This window comes from Chamaea fasciata, unplaced genomic scaffold (assembly GCF_029207755.1).
Source record: "Chamaea fasciata isolate MVZ Bird 193981 ecotype frontalis unplaced genomic scaffold, bChaFas1.0.hap1 SCAF_6, whole genome shotgun sequence".
Taxonomy (NCBI): Eukaryota; Metazoa; Chordata; class Aves; order Passeriformes; family Sylviidae; genus Chamaea; species Chamaea fasciata.
This window is the reverse complement of record NW_027094091.1, coordinates 45,460,416-45,479,476: the sequence shown is the minus strand read 5'-3', so window position 1 is coordinate 45,479,476 and position 19,061 is coordinate 45,460,416. Positions and strand designations below refer to the sequence as shown.

The 19,061-nt window shown below is 36.3% G+C and overlaps 1 protein-coding gene across 4 annotated transcripts in view; it reads left to right on the top strand.

Annotated features, from left to right (window-relative positions):
* Positions 1 to 19,061, top strand: part of FAM241A (family with sequence similarity 241 member A) — a 275,269-nt gene that overhangs the window by 88,061 nt on the left and 168,147 nt on the right. The window contains exon 1 of one of the 4 annotated variants that reach the window (XR_010721486.1): positions 16,013 to 16,180. The exons of the other annotated variants lie outside the window; for them this stretch is intronic. The gene's annotated coding sequence lies outside the window, so the exon portion shown is untranslated. Of the gene's footprint in view, positions 1 to 16,012; positions 16,181 to 19,061 lie in introns of those variants that run through there. 4 annotated transcript variants of the gene reach the window in all.

The window sequence follows — 19,061 nt, the reverse complement described above, 5'->3', positions numbered from 1 at the left end:
AGCCCTTCACAGGGCAAGATTACTGGAGTTAGCAGTGAGATTAGAACATTACCTACAAATGTGTGTTTTACTGTCACTGGTAATAATATGCAAGCATGGCTTAAAACTGAAAGCAAACATCAGAAATTATCCAGTAGATACAGATTAAAGCTAGTTATTCAAGTTTCTCTTCATTTATTTGTATGGAAAATTTCTTAGAGTTTCAGTTTTCAGCAATAAAGAGGGGAAATATATGTGTGTGTAGCTAAATACATATTTAAAACATATACATTTAGATCTTGTATATTGATATATAGCATTTTATATATGAAAACCATGTATCTAGATAATAGTATATGTATAATTCAAAAATGAAAAAGGTCAAAACAAATGCAAATATGAATCTGAACTGCTTGTCCACCCTTGAGTATGAGAGATTAGTGTAAAATCAGGGTAAAAACCTGTCTAAATTTCATACTGTCTTTGTAAGGATGTCTGTGACTAGGAGATGATGTGAAGCAGTGTAGGACCAGACTCCTGGTAGGATTTAATTCAACTGGTTTTTAGTCCTTTCCTGATACTCCTTGTCCTTACTGTTGTCATTCACAGTTTCCACCTTCAAATCACAGGTTATTTAGACTGGTTGTGGCTTGTCGCCCAAAAGCCATATTTTAATAATAAACCTCCATCCCATAGCAGTCTGTCTCTCTGATGAGAGTGAAATACTCATTTGCAGATTTCATCGAACCTGTTTGATTCATGGGGGGCAGTGACCTGGCAGTGAAATGTTTGACAAAGGACATAATTCATTCAAGAGCCCATGTAGCTTTTATTTAGAAATGCTTGGTTTTGAAAGGAATTAAAAGGAGTAACCTTCCTAAATCATTTTTAAAGTATCCCATGGTGCAATGCTTTTTCAACATAGAGAAAAAAATCGTGATTTTTTTTTGACATGTTAACTTCATCAGTTTGTCCAGAAAATATCAGACTACTTCTCTGAATACATCAGCTAATTCCAGCACAAATAGAATTCACCAATTTTTTTCAGCCCAAACTGAAACTTGATAATTGGCTTGTATTCTTTATTGACTGGATTTTTTAAAATACTGTATTCCAATTTAAATAATAAATTCTAAGTATTGTACAGTTTGCTGGCACAGATACTCTAAAGCCATTGGCAGAACTTGTTTCTGTGAGATAGTTCACATGACATGAGCAATTTACCTTATCAGGATACTTTGTGAAGCTAGCCAGACTCTCAGAGTAAAATCAGCAAAAATGAGAAGTCTGCACAAAGATAGTGTTACCACTCTCATATGTGGCATTTGAGTAGATATGTAAATTGTGAAGTAAAAAACCCTACACCCAGAAATAAATTCATTTACCTAAAGAAATTACTTGTAATAAACACTTAGGAATGAAAGAGAGAAGTTGTGCATCACCTCATTAAAAATAATATCACTTATTTAGGTCAGATCTCAATTGCATTATAGAAAATAGATTGCCAGTAAGATAAAATAAATTGGCAGGTCTGCATCAGTTATCTTTTACATTTACAGATGTTTCACACAGACTTAACAAGGTCGTATTTCACAGCAGTTCTTTTTCAAATATGAACAAAAACCTGCGCAGAGGAAGGATGACCTTTATATCTTTGTAGTGAAAAGGTTCACAGATTTCTTTTTAGACAGGATGCATATGGTAAAGTAGCCGAAAATTTTCCCCAAGTGCCAGGTTGTTCATGGTTCTGAGGCAGAAGGAAGAATTTTGTTAGAGGAAATACTCTGTTGAACGCATGTAACACTTTACTATAATAAAGATGAGGGGGAGGGTGAAGGGAGGAGAGAGAGAAATGTACAGCTAAATGTCTCTGTCTCCTAAACACTCACAGAAGTGCTGTTTGAAATTGACCAGGAATGGACAAGCCTCACATTCCTCCTGTGGTCATAGAGCTTCCCACTCTTCTAATGCACTCCAGTAGACTTGCAGAGTTCAGCTGCCACTGCAGAGCTCACATCTGGTATGGAGAGCATGCTTTAATAATCCTAGGAATAATTTAGAAATACCTACTTGTCTTGGAAGCAGTTCTCCTTTGAGACAGGAGGCCACAATGACCTACAATGAGGCCCTGCAGTCCTCCACGATCGATTTTCAGTGCACAAGTGCCGTGTCAGATATACTGCAGCTACTGTGCATCCCCTGTGTGCTAGTGGGGGAGTTCTGAATTCCAGTTCTTAAACCTGTAGGTTGCCTAGCAGGATTGTTCTCTGGAGTCTTGGTGGTGCTGGGTCCTGCATTTGTACAGAAAGCTGACCTGCAGTGAGCCCAGTCTCCATCTATCACGCTCAACAATTTGCATGCCCTTGTGTTCATATACTAATTTGGGGATGTATTATAGAATGGATTGGGTTGGAAGGGTCCTTAAAGATCAGCTGGACACAGCATTGCAGATGGGGTCACATGAGAGCTAAGTAGAGGGGGAGCCTTTGCCCTGCTGCCCATGCTGCTCTGGCGGCAGCCCAGGACACATTTGGATTTCTGGGCCAAACAAGGTGCACATTTCCATGGCAGGTTGAGCTTCTTGTCAAACAACACCCTCAAGTCTTCACCCAAGTGTGTGTATGTGTGTGTAAGGTCTAATTTATGTTTGAGTATTGTGAACAATAAGATTCTTTCGGCTTCCTAATTTCTCACTGAAGTCAGTGAAGGTCTGATATTCCCCATGCCAAACAAATACTTCCGCTTAGCTCAAAACTGTAATAGGAGGTTTCATTTCTAGGAGAAGTAAAACGAAATTCTAAGTTATCTGGAGTTCCTTTGTCACCAGCTGAGGCCTGGACATCTGTAAATCAAAACTATTAGTATTTTCATATTTATTTTTCTGGTTTATGCACTTAAGCTGAAGGTGAAATCCTGAATAAAGATATTCATCCATGCATAGCTGAGAACCAATTAATTAATACATTTTTTTCTGTTTATTATTATTTTCTGCTCAAGTCACAAAATATCTGATTCAAAGATAGATTCAGTTTTTTCTGGCCTAAATCTGGAGAGTTTTGAGGTATATGTTTTGTATCAGTTTATTCCTACCTATGATAAAAATGGAGATTTTAGTAGGCATCCAAAGTCAATGATTAATAGATTTTAGGGAAGAATAGTGTATTGTGCAATCTAAAATTACTGTCTCATACATATTCTTCCACAGGTCTTCCACCAGAATCAGTGGAACTTCTTAAGTACAATTGAAGTAAAAGGAACTGATTCTTAATTTATAAAATAAGAAATCTTAATATATTTTGTCAGATTTAGCAAGTAGGTAAAAAAAATACAGACTGTCCTTTTCAGGTTTGATAAATAACTTCTGGCTACTGAGCCAGAGCATTTTTTCAAATGGCTTTCTGACAGGCTTATGGTTCTTACGATGAAAATAAATAAAAAAAGTTTTGCAAGGCCAAAAAGGCAAGGTGGCAAGTTTTTACGTGATTAGACCCTAAATTAGAATGATTCCACATTTAAGAAAGAATACATCTGGTAGACAGAAACAAAACCTGCACATATATTTACCCAGGAAGACATAAACTGAGTTTAAGATTATTTGTAGGCCAGTGACAGAGAGCTGGAACCATGAAGGTTTGGCTTTTCTTTATACTTTAGAATAAGACAGTTCAAAATGGACTGCTGAATTGAGTTAATGAAAAGTATGCACTCAAACCTCCCATGTGTCAAGGGGAAGAAGGAATTCTGTTGGCTGACTTGCTGAGCAGCAGGGCCATAGCTGTACCTGTGGGACGCTTTCATGAGGGGTGCGAGAATGGCTGTGGTATGTTCATCACAGCTCAGGACACATGGAAGCAGCACACCGAAAGGATGGCTTGCACTTGTTTAGTGAAATTAGACCTGTCACAAGCTGTCTGAGGGTAATTTAGGAGAAGTGGTGATCCTTCAGAACCTATGGATTTGGATTTCCACTGGAATCTTGTCTGGTAAAGATTTAAACTTGATAAGGAGCCAGAGTACAGCCCTGAAACCTTCCTCTTTCTCCAAATCAGTGTGGAGACTTGGCTTTGTTACACACCAAGGTCATTTTTCTACTGCTAATGTGCAGTGATGTGAGAACTGCTCAGTCAGATCATTGCCCACTGGATGGCCTTTGCACAATGGAATTTTCCTCCAAAACGGTTTTACAGAAAAACAGATGATGCCTCTCTAGAAGTCCATTCTGCATGATACTTTCTATTATTAAATGTCACCCGTGGCTTGGTATTTGTAGTTGTAACTGACCTGGAGAGGACTGCTGGAGAAAGAGTCAGCCTGATAGTTCATGTTACTCATAGATAGTTAGATTGTTACATGTTCTTACCATTCTTACCTTTCCAGATATTAAAAAATAAAACAACCTCAAATGCCTTAGTCATGTCCGACTTAAATTGAATAAAAGGCCAATTTCACTGAGTTGTATAAAAAGAGGAAAAGATGTGGGGTTTTGTAAACCTTCAGTCAGTCAGTACTGGTTGAGAAATTATTCCCCTATTCCTCTCAACTTTTTTATCTATTACCTTTAAATCAATGACCTATACTTACAGAAATTGCTTTTATCCTCTATATAACAATATAACAAGACTGTTTCATTATTGTGTTGCAACAAATCGCCATTACTTAAGTTCTTACCACAAGTCTCTCAGGTATAACTTAATTAAAAATTTGTTACTGGAACAGCCCAAAAATTCTCAAAAAACATCTTTGCAACGTATAACTTCTGACAGATGAACTCAATCACTTATTGTAGTTCAAAACTGTATGAAAAATCACAATTTATGACTGTCCATGACAAATAAGAACAGAAAAATTTTATTATTCAGCCATTCAGCATTAAAAGTTATTACACTTCTTCTATGTTTCATGCTGAAAGAACATTATGAGGCTGCCTCCATTAATTGTGGCAAACAGCCCTCAGTTTCAGTTGTTTAGGGAGAATGGTACCACCTGAAATTCAATATGATAAATGAGTCTCATCTTAAGGACTCTTTCTAATGATCCATGTACTTAGAGATGCATTATGCAGTTTCAGGAATTTTTTAGAGGTATTTGTTTTCTCTAAGAGAGAAAAATTCTAGAAATAAAAACTAAATTGATATCAGATGATGAAAGCTCAAGTCCATGAGTAAATATTATACACACACATGCTTTTTTTTGTAACTTGCATTCTACTACAGGATACAGAACCATTTCATATCCATTTGGGGGGAAAGCTGACTATTTTAATAAAAAGAGTGTTAGATTGACAGACCTGAAATTCTTCTGTTTGCATTCTGAATAATTAATGTGAGTATATAGAAACTAATCCCACATCCTTGCTCATGTAGGAGAGGTCTCTCTGTCTTATGCTGCTGTGTTTAAATGACTTCTCGTTAAGGAAGCTTTATTTCGATTACCAATTCTGTTAGATGATTTTGTCCCTTTTTTTTCTGTGCTTCAGTGCTTTCTGTGCTGCTATTTTGTAGCTTTCAATATTCCTTTCAGGACAGCTGCCTTTGCAGCCATCATTCTGTAGTTACAAAATCCATCATAAAAGCCAATATGGATTTAAAATATAAACATTCAATGCTAGATGAAAGGACTGTGAAACAGATAAACAGAGGCAGATGGTGCAGATTTAATTAATAAAAATACAAACAGGAAAATAAATCTGCTGCAGTGATTTAATGCTTAATTTAATTAAGAAAAAAAAATCTTGGAGTTTAGTTATTGCCAGGAAATTATATACTATGTTGTTTCTGTTTGGGGAGAAATGTTTTGTATAAACTTTATATCATTTTTTTTCGTGAGGAACCTGACACATTATGACTGAATTCCAAGAAATTTTGCCCATCGCAAGGGTCAGCATTCAAGAGAAAGCAAGGAATGATGCTCAGTTTGCTAGGTTAGATGTACAGAGCTGGGATTTGAGGCTGAGCTCTCGAATACCAGGTTGATGCTTTAACTGTTGTGCTGCTGACTCTTTAACTAGTGGATCTTATGGCTCAGTTTAAGCAGAAGTTTGGCATCATACTAAGGAACCCTCTCTACTGAAAATGTTGGTGAAGTTAGTGGATATGGAGCACAGGGTTGTTTATTAGCTATTTTCACAAATGACTAGAACTTAAAAGATTAAAAGGTTAAAAGATATTAAAAAAAAAATGGAAAGGCACCAAGAAAAAAAAAAAAAAAAAAGTGTGGAGTTCTTGATTCATTGCTTTGGATTTTATTATTTTTTTTCTGCTTTCTTTTAGCAAATAAAAATTTGAGGACTGTATTATCATAAAGCAATGATATGGCATCAGCAATTATATGGCTGATACAAGTTCAAAATTATTTAACCCATATGGAGCAGTTTGATTTTGAAATTTAATCAATTCTCTAAGCTGATAAATAAAATCCTATTCTACAAGTGATACATTCTCTGGAGATAGTGTATTGTTGGTTCTATTACAACAGTGTTGGAGTTTATCTCATGAGATTTTCCTCCATTGCTCATACATGTACAGTGTCATAAGAGGCCAGGAACTGAGTCAAATTTTGTTTCATGCAGGATTTCACTGACTAGAAAACAAAAAGAAGAGAGAGAACATTTTGAGATCACACAGGAGATGAGTCTGTGGAATGAAAACTGCAATAAAGTCAGGTTGCATTTTTTGGGAAGTTCTGAACTATTCATTTGTGGAAAGACTAGTAAGGAGATAAATGTGTGACTAAGCTTATGGTTTCAGAATTGTATCATTGTTTAGGGTGCTTTAGCTTTCTGAAAAAGAGCTCAACATTGACAGTCCCAAACAGAAGAAAAAAAGGAGAAAAAGTTCACCTGTCATTGTAGAATCAAATAAATTTTACTGCTTTTCCTCAATAAATTGAAAAATTCTTCTAAGTCAAGCTAAGATTAATTTCCCTTTTATTGCCTCTTTTAGGCAGAGAAGCAAAAAAAATCAACTGTTATTAGATTCTCTTCAGTGTGTCACACAGGCCTTTGGAGACTGGTAAAATCTGCTAAAACAGCCTCCCTGCACCCTCTCAGGGGCCTGGGAGTGACATGGGGACATGAGCCCTGTCTGACCCAGGTTTCAGGCAAGCTCCCCTCGCAGAATGCCCTGCTGACAGTGTGGGGTCACAGGGGTCTGGAGGGATGAAGGCGTGGAGGGGTGGTGTCTCCAGCCATCCAGCTGCCCACGGTTTTTCAAGCACTGCTTATGTTGATTGAGAGCAGTCCCAGGATGACAGCACCATTGTTATCAATCTGCTTTCTGCTTCCATTTGCCACACAGAAAGGGCTGTGGCTGCTTTCCTTGAGTTGCTGATGTCTCATCAGCACATTCAGTCTGTCTCCCTGGCTGAGTGAGAGCAGATTCCTTGCTCTGGGAGCATTTTTAGGAGGACATGTGTCCCCTGCTGCTTCCTCCTTCAACTACACATCCTCTGTGTGTGTGTGTGTGTGTGTGTGTGTGTGTGTGTGTGTGTGTGTGTATGAGGGTGAGATCTTCTCCTTGGCTTATGTACAGGCACTCTATGATTCTCTAAGTAAATAATTTTGTAAAAACACTGTTAAAAAGTTCAATAATCCTCTCAGAACTTTATCTAAATAATTTTATCATTATCAGAAAACCATTCTGGTCCAATCTACAACCATCAGGACATTAAATATTTTTTTTCTAACAGCCACTATGTATTCACATTTTAGAATAGGCCAAGTAACTCAAAATACTTCAAATAGGAAGTGCTTTACTCTGCTAATGTTCCATCTGGGTTGTCTGTTGCTTTTATATTCCTTTCCAATGTTTTATACATTGTCTGTTACTCATTCTGTATCAAAAGAAAAACAAATATATCTGCCTCATTTAAAGCTATATTTGAAGAAAATCTCCCTTGTGGTGTTCTACTGGTTTATATTGGCGTCATAGTCCTCTAGTGTAAGTACTGATTATTATCAGGTTATGGAAAAAACTTTAAAGTAGAAGAATAATTTGGTTTTTCTGCTGAGCTGAAAGAAGTGGCATTAATATCATCCACCCAAGGATTTGTTCTTGTTTACCGAAGTAAAATAAATTTCCGAAATGGAACTAAAAATCTAAATTAGAATGACTTAAAGAGAACTAAAAGAGATGCTAAAATAACACTGAAAATATTTTATTCTGATATTTTCTATTTTTTTCTTTATTGCATTTAAATGAAATAGTACTTTGTCATCTGTCATATAGGAGATGAATGCAGTGTGGTCATTTGTGCAGATATTTATAGGACAATATACATATGGGAGTGAATCTTACTTGCCACCTTCTACGTAAGCTAATGTTCATTTAGGAATCTCCATAGTATAAACCACGCACAGGAACACTGTCACATTCCTCATCTATAGCATCCTTTAAAATTTGTCTTGCTGTCAGACTGTTTTAGGTTTTTAATAGAAGTACAAAATCTCACAGACTTGTAAACTTCCTAAAACATTCACATGAATAATGCAGAAGTTAAAATTCACATGGGTGAGAAGTTTCAGAGATAAGAGACCATCTACTAAAAAAGCGTGTGTTTGCCCTCTGAGTGCAATTGGAGTTGTAAACATTATCTGGTAAAAGTGAGGTTTCCTGGGGCTGCAGTAAGTAAAGCCTGTTACATCTTCTGGTATTAATCATAATAAGTGTTTTATCTTTGGCTGTCATGTTTAGTTTCTGCATGCAATTTACCTCTCAGGCAAGCTGTTCACGGTATCGGCCAAGCTTATCTCTGAACTTATGGTCTTCAAGTACCTAAATGTATTTCCACCAGAGTTCCCACAGTTAATGTGACAAAAGCCAACATAAATGCTATTTTAAAACCAAACTGCATCCCTCTACAGAAAAATAGTGTTTCTTGTATTCTGGTCACTCCTATCAAATAAAGCTTGACTGCCTTTACTAGACCTATACTCTACTGCAATTTAATTATGACCTATTTTCAGTTTGACTTTCTGTACACACATATTTTATCTTGACTCCAATGTCCCTCACACATGTTATCTCCTATCCTCCAAAGTGCCTTTACTGCCACAGGACTTCCACATACAAAGCATGTTATTATCTGTCTGACTCCAGGGGTATGTTTAGCAGGATGCAAAAGCATGAAGGAAACACATGGTCCCTGTCCCAAAAAGCCTACCAGCAAAACAATCAGCTTGCTTCAGGAGGTCTGTCAATAAACCTCTGAGAGGAAGGCAGAAGAAGAAAATGCCTTGAATGGTTTTGTGAGTAGCTCTATTTGCATGATGATTCCAAAATGCTACGGAGAAATGGTCAAAAGATTAGACAGCAGCTCTTAATATTCTACTCTGCATGACCCTATCTCACTGCAATACTCCCATGATCTGTTAATAATCCTTTATAATTAAGCTTCCAGCCTAATATTAAAATGTAATCCACATGAACACTAGTCAGTGCATACAGCAAGAAGTGAAGTGGTTGCCACTTTGAGTTGTGCATGGCAGGTAGTATGCAGTTTTAATTTAAAAGCTTTAAAACATTTGGCCCTTGATGTAAAGACAAATTAAGTTTCACTTCTGGTATACACAAAAACAGTACAACACATCTAGTTCAGACCTGCTGCAGTGACACTTTGCCTGCGCAATTCTTGCCAAAAGAATATGGAAACATTGCTTACGTGAAAATGGAGACTGTGATTGGTAACTATCTTGACATTTACACAGAGCATGAATGCCAAACAGATTTTGTAGCAGCCCATGAGATAAATAACCCAGCTTCATAGTTGGTAAAATTTGAATTTGGCCTTCTGGATTGGGTTTTATATACAACTTATAGGAGTGTGTTGTAGTAATCACGCTGCTCTCTCTTTTCACTGTAAGTCTGAGAACTTAGCTGAAGTTACAGTGTTACAACATATGTAACAAGATGGAGTGATTTACTCTATTCCATTTCCACTTGATATGGCAGATCCTATGGTTTCTTATACCCTTAAAACACTTCCGTTTTCACTGGTGTGACTGAAATACTTTTCATATTAAAATCAATGGTTCCCTTTCTTCCTCTTTTTCACTTACACTCTTACATCAGAAATCTCCCTATAAAGATATTTTTATTCTGAAAAATTATTCTGAGCAATTTACTTTTTGCTCTGAAAAAAAAAAAACCACACACACAAAAAAACTCTCTCCAACATACTTGACTAATGTAAGAGAAGCAACTTCTTCAGAATGGAGATAAATATTTGCATGTGCCGCTGCCTTTAGTTAAAGCACTTTTAAGCTAACTATTACCATGAGACTGGAGAACATAAAATGGAAACTCACCTGCAAAATTAAGCACCTAGAGGAGTTCAAGGAAAAATATGATGGGAATATTAGTTTATATTAATTTTTATTGGCTTTTTCAAATAGAAAAGGGCAGTTTAACTTTTATGAGTTAAGCTAGCGTAAGCCTATTGTGAACCATGTAACATACAGTTTTTCCATTTGAATAATACGGGAAAAGACTGTAGCTGAAAGTGTTGATAGGATTTCTCATTTCTTTCATGAAGCTTTGCTGACGAGCTACAAATGTTTTCCACTGATTGCATATGGTGGAATGCTAAACATCTAATTAGTGTCCAGAGAGCTGACTAAGAGCTGCCAGTGATATTAGTATCTAATATATATTGCTTTAATTAGCCAAATCCGTAGGTCAACATTAACACCAATTTTCCAGTCCTGGAATACTTCATTACAGAATTTGACACTCCAGTTTCTACAGCTGCCAGGCAGCCTCCATGAATGGCCAGGGCAAACTGAGGCAAGAGGGTGAAGGGCATGAGAATGGATATTACTTTGAGCAGAAAGATGGGTTGCCAAACACTGTCCATGTGTCACTGTAGAGTGGAATAGCTTTCCACTTTTGGAAGCATCAAGCTGTGACAAGAGAAGCTTTGTGTCATCAATGGTGAGATTGCCAGAAAGGGTGGAAAGGATGTATCAGAATTGAGAGGCATAACAGAGACCACTTGCAAAAGCTATTGAAGCCAGGTTTAGTGCGTTAAAGTCACTGTTACTTTTCTTGTAATCCAGTTTCCTTTGATTTCCAGGAAAAATAGGATTCATTACTGTCTTCTAGCACTGTCTTTTTTTTTTTTTTTTAATGTTTATTATTTTCTTAGCAAGATGAAGAGAAAAAGGGCCAATGGAGGAAGAGGGCAAGTAGACAAAAGACCAGATTACTTCCTTGGGCATGTTACATGTGTGTTAAGATTTAGTATTGTTTCCTGCTTCTTCCTTTGTTTTAAAATCTAGATGAAACGGTAGGAAACAGCAGGAAACAAAGTTAAAACTATATTTTCAGAAGGGGGCTTGAACCACCTTGGGGGAAGTAGCCCAGCCATGATTTTTAGGTGCACTGCATAATAGCCTGGTAGATAGACTGTTCATCCTTTGTGGGTTGAAATAAACTAAAGTTTTTCTTTGTTTTAGATGTCTGCTACCTTTGCAAAGCAATACAATTAAATATGTGTAGTATATTTCAATACCACTTGTCATGGTAGAACCGCAACCAGCAACTCAGCTTCACACAGCTGCTCATCCACTCCCCCTCCTCCACCACAGCACAGAGAGGAGGATTGGAAAATGTAGGTAAAACTCATGGGTTGAGATAAGAAGAGTTTAATTATTAGAAGAAAAGTACAATATTATAATAATAATTCTGATTTTAAAAGATGGGGGTTTGGGGGGGAGCCCAAGAAACACAACTGACATTCAGTACAGTTGCTCAGCGCCCACTGACTGATGCCCAGCCTGTCCCCAAGCAGTAATTGGCCCTCCAGTTCATAGACTGAGAATGAGGTTATATAGTGTGGAACATCCCTTTGGTCAGTTCAGGTCAGCTCTCCTGGCCATGCTCCCTCCCAGCTTTCTGTGCACCTTCTCACTAGCAGAGTACAGGACACTATAAAGCCCTTGACTTAGAGTAAGCAATACTGAGCAACAACTAAAATATCAGCGTGTTATCAGCATTAATCTCACACCCTAAACCACCACTGCCACTAGCTATTAGGAACAAAATTAACTCTATTCCAGAAAAAAAAAGCACACCAGGAAATTATTTGTTATTGGTTTCTAAGTAATTAGAATGTAGAGAATTTAACAGCTTGAAAAATGTGGAGAGTCATATATCCAAGAACGTGTATAGATCTATGACATAATTTCAAAGCAGCACAATAGAAAATAGAAAAAACAAAAAACAAACAAAAAAAAAACCCCACAAACGATTTGGATATACATAAAATAAAAAGTAATTTAAATAATGATAATAATAATCCTTATTTTTTTTATTAAGTGCCATCTTTGTGGTTCTAATGAAGTATCACTTGATGTAACCTTTTCACTGCAGTCATTGAAAACTTGATCAAAATAAGTTTAGAGACCATGGCTAGTACATGTGTTGGGGCAGTTAATAAAAGTATAAATGTTTCCTTAAATTTTAAGTAACCTCTGACTAGGATGCTAACTTGCTCTGAATATATTATTTATGTAAATCATATTAATGAAAAAAGTTGGATTAGTAGCTAGGTTAGGGAAGAAAATAATAAATGCTTGATGCAGTAAATTTATTTACCTGCCATTAAGCCTGATCCTAAAACACGTATGGTTATACCTTGTAGCACAGTCAAAAAGAAGGAGGTAGCAATCAAAAAGTTTGTAGTGGAGAAGGCAAAAGGCCTTGGGGTAAATAACAGTGAGGTTAGCTACAAGTGGTCAGGAAGATGATTTTGTTTTGGACCAGTTCCCCAAGTTTTTGCACTCATGTGCGATGTACCAGAGGGAGCAGACTCTGATGGCTCTTAAGTCCTATGCAAGTATGAAGCAATAGAAGAAAAGGGAACAAGGAAATTGTTTCTGTGTCTTCCCCACAGTAACCAGTCGATCTACCTTGCCATAGTAACTAGGAAATCTGTAGCTGTGCCTACAGTGTCTCTGACGAGACAGAGGCAAAAGCATTGGGAGTTTGCTAGAATAAGGATTGGATAATTAGTATACAGAGACATTGATTTTAACAGGCCAAAAGGACTGCTATTATGGCCTTTAATTCCTAGTTGTAGTGAGTCCTAGTTATAGGCCATGATTGTCCTGGCTTTGTGTTTAGCTTAGGCTGACAGAGCAGCCAGGGAGATGGCACTGACAGAAATACTTCAGGCTTTAGATTAAACTTTACAAGTCAGTTGTGTTACTTTTCCTTTTTTATTGAAGTTACGGCCTTTCTGCCACACAGATTCTCCACACATAAAAATGTTTAATGCAAATCACTAGTTTTTTTCCTTTTGCAAAAACATTAGAAATTTCAGGATAAAAAGACATGTCTGAGCACTGGTTCATACTGGGATGAAGAGCTCAAGTTACTGGGAGTGGGGATGTGGCTAAGCAGGAGATGAGGAATGATAAGGAGCTTGTAGGGGGTCTGATCATTATGAACTGCCTCCTACACAAAAAGCTTGAACTGAAAAGTGCTAGTGATATGCTTGATTCTTCAACCTTAGCTACTTTTTCTTATCAGTTTACTTGCTGATGTATACGTATTTGTATGTAGAGTCCTATCAGATTCGTCTGACAAGTACACTTAAATCTAAATTTCATTCTGACTCTGCACTTGATAAATTATACTAAAAATGTACTGGGGACTATATCTGAATATTTACTGAGGACTGAACTTTTTGTAAGTCTCTTTAAATATTCTTTAAAAACTTCATAGTTTCTGAATACCTGTATTGAGATTTGGTGCAGGATTTCCCTTGATTTTCACACTACGAGACACATTCTGTATGCTTTCTACAGGTTTTGTTGCCAACTCCTTGTTGAGTTCTCCTTCTTAATCTGTCTTCGGGGAAACCACTCTAATACAGGGGTGTTGTTTAAGTTTTTGAAACTTACCTTTTTTCCAGTACTTGAACAAGTGAAAATTAAATTAGCAGAAGGTCTTCCTCTTACTTCTACAGATTTCAGACCAGGCTGTAAGTGCTATTCCAATCCTATAAAGTTTGTGCCCTTTTCCCCTTCAGATGTCTTGACCAAAATGAAAATCCAAATAACAATGAAATTACTTTTAATGCTTCTCCTCTCCCTGTCTTACTCCCCCTTTTGCCCAATATCAAAAGGTTAATGAACCAAGTCCACACTGTTTAGATTTTGTACCAAGTACAAAGAAATATGTTGTGTATAGCTGATAAGTGGCATGATCAATAATAGGGAAACACTTTCCAGCTGGTGTTATATAAGGAAAAATTATCAACAAAGAACCTGGCATTGTCAACGTTGGTTTGTAATATATTGATAAGTTACAGATTAGTCACTGCGTTTTAAACAGTTGTAATGTTGACCACTGAACCGTGTATATTTGGATCATCAAACACACTAAAACTCCATTTCTGAGTGCAATGGCAGACTTTTAAGTTGTGCCTAATGAACCTCTCCATAGCATAAACTTAGTAGCTTTCTAACAGACCTTTTTCAAACATTGCCTGCTATTATGAACCTAACTCAAAACAGTACGTACAAAAGCAAAGAGGTGTTTCAGCTTAAAAGCAGGCATTTTCTAGGTGGCTGAGGTATGGTTCTTTTTAAACACGTTTTCTCAGTGTCTCTGAAGACTGAATGCTATTTGGCAATCATGAATAAATTTCTTGAACAGCAGCTCTGTAAGTCCTGTGGCACTGTATTTTGACTAACAAACTATCTGACTCCTGTTCTCTAAAAATTCTGATGCTGTGGGCATTCAACAGAGCTTAAGAATACTTGCGAAATGTTAACGAATTAAAATTATTTTTCAGAGGAAACAATATCTTACAGGAGATGCTATGGATATAACACTGAAATTTGTTATGGAACTGTGTCAAATTTATTTTGCATTAGTATTTTACCTGTAATTTGTGTAGACAAAATAGTAAGCACAAGCACATGCTGTTATATGCACAACTCTGTTGTGTTTCAGTTAATTGCCAGAAGGATTTATGTCCTCTAGACAAAGGAGCAAAATCTTGGTCTTAGAAAAGTTAATGTGAGTTTCACTATGTACTTGCAGGGTCAGGATTTTATCAAAATGAAAACAAAGAAGGATTGTTGTATATAGGCTGATTTCCCCAAATCCATTCACAGTCTCACTTCCGTATCTTTATTTTGACTAGTAATAAATAAATAATATGGAAAAATACTTTTATAGGGAAGAAAATTAAAAGTTCTGATTTGGAGCAAAATTATCTGATGAGGAGATAAGATATAGGTTTTAAACTACTGCCTTCTCCCTAACAAAAGTTGTCAATTCCCCAAAGACAAACTGCTGCCTGAGACCTTAAAGAACTTTACTGTCAGCAAAATAGCTGTTGTTTTGAGAAGAGCTGTGAGGGAAAAAAATATAATGAAAAACCATTTGCTTTAGTTATGTTTTCAGAACAATTTATTTTAGAAGTAACTAACTTTTTTTGTCAAGTATTTGTTTCTGTATTGCCTATGTATGGGCTTGTGGGGATCTAAAAATTGCAACAAGGGCAAATTTTAAAGCTAACTAAGAATTAACGCTTCTGCATATAAATGTAGGAAAGGAATTAGAATGAGTAACACATCTAGAAAGAGTGGGATTTTAAAAGTATCTCTTCATTTAAAGCAGCAAGAGTATTTTAAACATCTCTGGAATGTCTAGCATTTATAAGATCTATTTATTAGCTGCCACAAGTATAACACTTCAAAGAATGGATAAAACCATTTAAACATTTTCCAGGACTCCTGAGACCGAGTTGTGTGCTTTGCATGTATATGTAAAGCATAAATGTGAATGTGTGTAAGAGCGTAGGAGGGAACAATTTTCCCTTCTTCCTCTCAAGAGAATGCCTGAAATTTAATTGAGGTAAAATAAATGTTCTTATCAGAAGGCACAATGGACCTTCCCAGTTGTTTGTGGCAGAGTTCAGGAGCCCTCCCCATGGCTTGCTCTACCTTCCCCCACTTCAGATATTAACCTGGACATCATGCCTTCCAAACATTAAATGAGCTGTGCGATGTTTTATTACATTTCTCATGTGGCTGAGCTTAGTGTGGCTTTTAAGTGTTCCTCGGTATGCCGTGCTTACGCAAGTTATTTTCTGCTGTGGATTGTTGATGCTGCAGCAGCAGATAGTGATGTGCCTTGAATTCCAATGAGGAGAAGGCGTTGGTTTATTTGGGGTTTTTGAGTACAGAGTGAGTATCTTGAAAAGATTTGTAACTCAGATTTTTCTCTATTCCAGGCTTAAAACATTAGAAATTACTTTTTTAAAGTGCTGCTGGGAAATAATTTTATGTCTTTAGAAAGTAAAGTAATTTAAAATGTCATTTTTTGTAAAGTATGCTATTTATGAAAATCTCTTTTAGCTAGTGACTTAAATTCAGTGTGGATCTCCACAAAGAAAAGCTAGTTTTTATGAAACTGATATTTATGAAAAGCAATGGGTATAAAGTTTACTGTCATGAAGTTGAATTGTAACTAAATTAGACTTGCTTTCATTGTACTAAATGATTTCTGATCTTGTTCTGACAATTAGGGAAAATTTATAAGCAATGAGGTGGGCAATTGAAGTTATGCGTATATTTTCTCAAACTCCTTTAGGGCATTAAAACCTTTCAGTGTGTTCTATCCATCTGCTTATTTAGTGCTTGTATTATTGGAAGCAATCCTTTCCTCTTCCAGCAGTGATGCTTAGATCCCTAGTTCTTAAGGGTTGTGTATGAAACAGATTTTAAGGGATCCAGCCCTGATTAGAACAGTTAGCCTGTTAACGTCCTATGTATTTACAGTGGATTATTTGAAGGGAAGCAGGGGTTAAGTCAGCAGGTCTCTCGGCTTCCCCAGGGGTTAACCTGGCAGCCTGTTTGGCACACACAGGAGGGCTGACAGGTAGCAGGATTTGTCTAAGCAGTGTGCATGAGAGCCAACAAGGAAAACTGAATGCTCTGGATTAGTTTTGGATTATGTTGTCAGAGTGAAGCCTGATGGACAAACTGCAGAGGAATAAAATGCAATCTGTTTGGGGAAAGAGACAGCGTGCATAGCTTTCATTTTTCAAGAAATGACAAGAAAAATCATTAATAATTTGTAAATCCATGTCCATTAAGTTTTCTCTTTGTTATCCCAAGACAGTCTTTTTAACATGATTTTGCCACTGTTCTATATATGTTCTTTCTTGTGACAGATGGCACAAAAAATATAAAATTGCAATAGTATAGTACAAACCAAAGAGAAAATTATCTAGAAATCATAGCACTTGGAATTGCTTAATGTGGAATACTGGGGGTGGGGAGAGGTCGTGTTTTTTCTCTTTTTTGCTGAAGGATAAATTTGAATATAATTTACATATTTTCCTATGCTATGCTTTTTTTACTGTGACCATAATTTACTTCAAAATATTAGAAGCAGAATTCCATTTTATTTCTCCCATTTAAAAAATCAAGTTACCAATATTATTAACACAGTAGATTACCTGTTTTTCTTCATCTGGTTATTTCATTCTTTTACTGTTCAAGTACTTTAAGTACCTAATATCTTAGAGGAGAGCAAAAACATTTTAAAAGTAAACCAAACTACAAAACAACAAAACCCAGCTTTTTTTTCCCCATTAGATAGAATTCCATCATTTTTCATTAGTGTTTGTCCTTGAAAATGTCACTTAGTTTGTTAAAAATTAGTTCTTTGGCAATAGAATAGTTCTTGTCAATGAACTTCAGTCAGATTTGATTTTCAGAAAGTTACTTGGAGGGGGGATGGGGGTGGAATCTTCTGCAATTCCTCTTTTGCAATTAAAAAAAAAGAAGACTGAAAGAAAGCTAGCAAATAGCACTTGAGGACCAAATAGAGTCAGGGAAAGACTAGAACTGTATTGCATACTTACTCTTTGTTAGTCAAGAATACAGAATTGTTCTGGGTTTTTGCAGAGTGTCTTTATTTTTTATGAAAATACCAAAAGCATTTTATCCTTAATACAGGAAAAAGTGGTTCATCAATTACAACTGTTTGGATTATGCTCTGGCTGAGGTGTTAACAGAATAAAACAATTTCATGAATGTATTAATACTAGAATATTAATATTACAGAAAAAATAACTTATTCATATGACTTTTTTCTTCTGCTGATGTATTATCCAAATGTAGTATTGATGCATTTGGTTTAAGAAAGAATGGTCTCTGAATTTGCCTTGGTCTGTTTATATCTCCATGCAGATTTTGCGGCTTTCAGTATATCAAATGTGAAGTCAGATTCATTTTCAATGTACATATGAAATGTACATCAAATTTCTGTCTCCTAATCAGTGATGTAAGAAAGATTTTGATGCTAGAATTTCCACATCCATTATATTTTACTAAAGTGTGTTCTATATATGGAAGCAGTCTTATTAGCTGTTTCATTTACTCAGTTCTTGAAAAGTAGGTAGGAAAAAGTGTATGAGGAACTGCTGTAGATGGCTTTTACTTATCACTGTAGAATTTGCTTTTTGTTATTAAATCAGCTTTGGCTAAAAGCAATGTATTTTCCCTTGCTCCAGTGAAGTCATCTGCATACATGACATCACAGCATCTCCATTGTGTCATTATGTTATAAAGTGTAAATTTCATAGGAAGTTGTTTTGATTAAAATGAATAAAACTGGGGGGTTTTTTGCAAGTTTAATTATAATTTCCAGTTGGCTGGTAGCAGCCTTGCTATAAGGGAAAAATAGAGGAATTTTTTTGGGTTCACAATAAACCCTTTGTAGAAAATTTCTGGAGGCTATCTCTTGGCTGAAGGAATGGGAAAGAAGGAATTTCTGTGCATTGGCTCCCATGGAGCAGTCTTATCCCCTCAGTTTAAAATAGCACAGTGGATGATGTAACAGAACATCACTGTTTTAATATTAGATGTTACATAAGTGTGTGTGCATAGGTATATCAGCCTATAAGTAAAATAATCTCCGAGTATTTATCTTCCATATAATGCTTTCCAAATATTAGTTGGCTAGCTGAGAGTCTGAGTAAGCAAGGGGTAAAAATACCTCTATAAAGTAAAATGTTTATGCAAACTCATGCTGAGTCCCTCCACCTCCTATATGCTG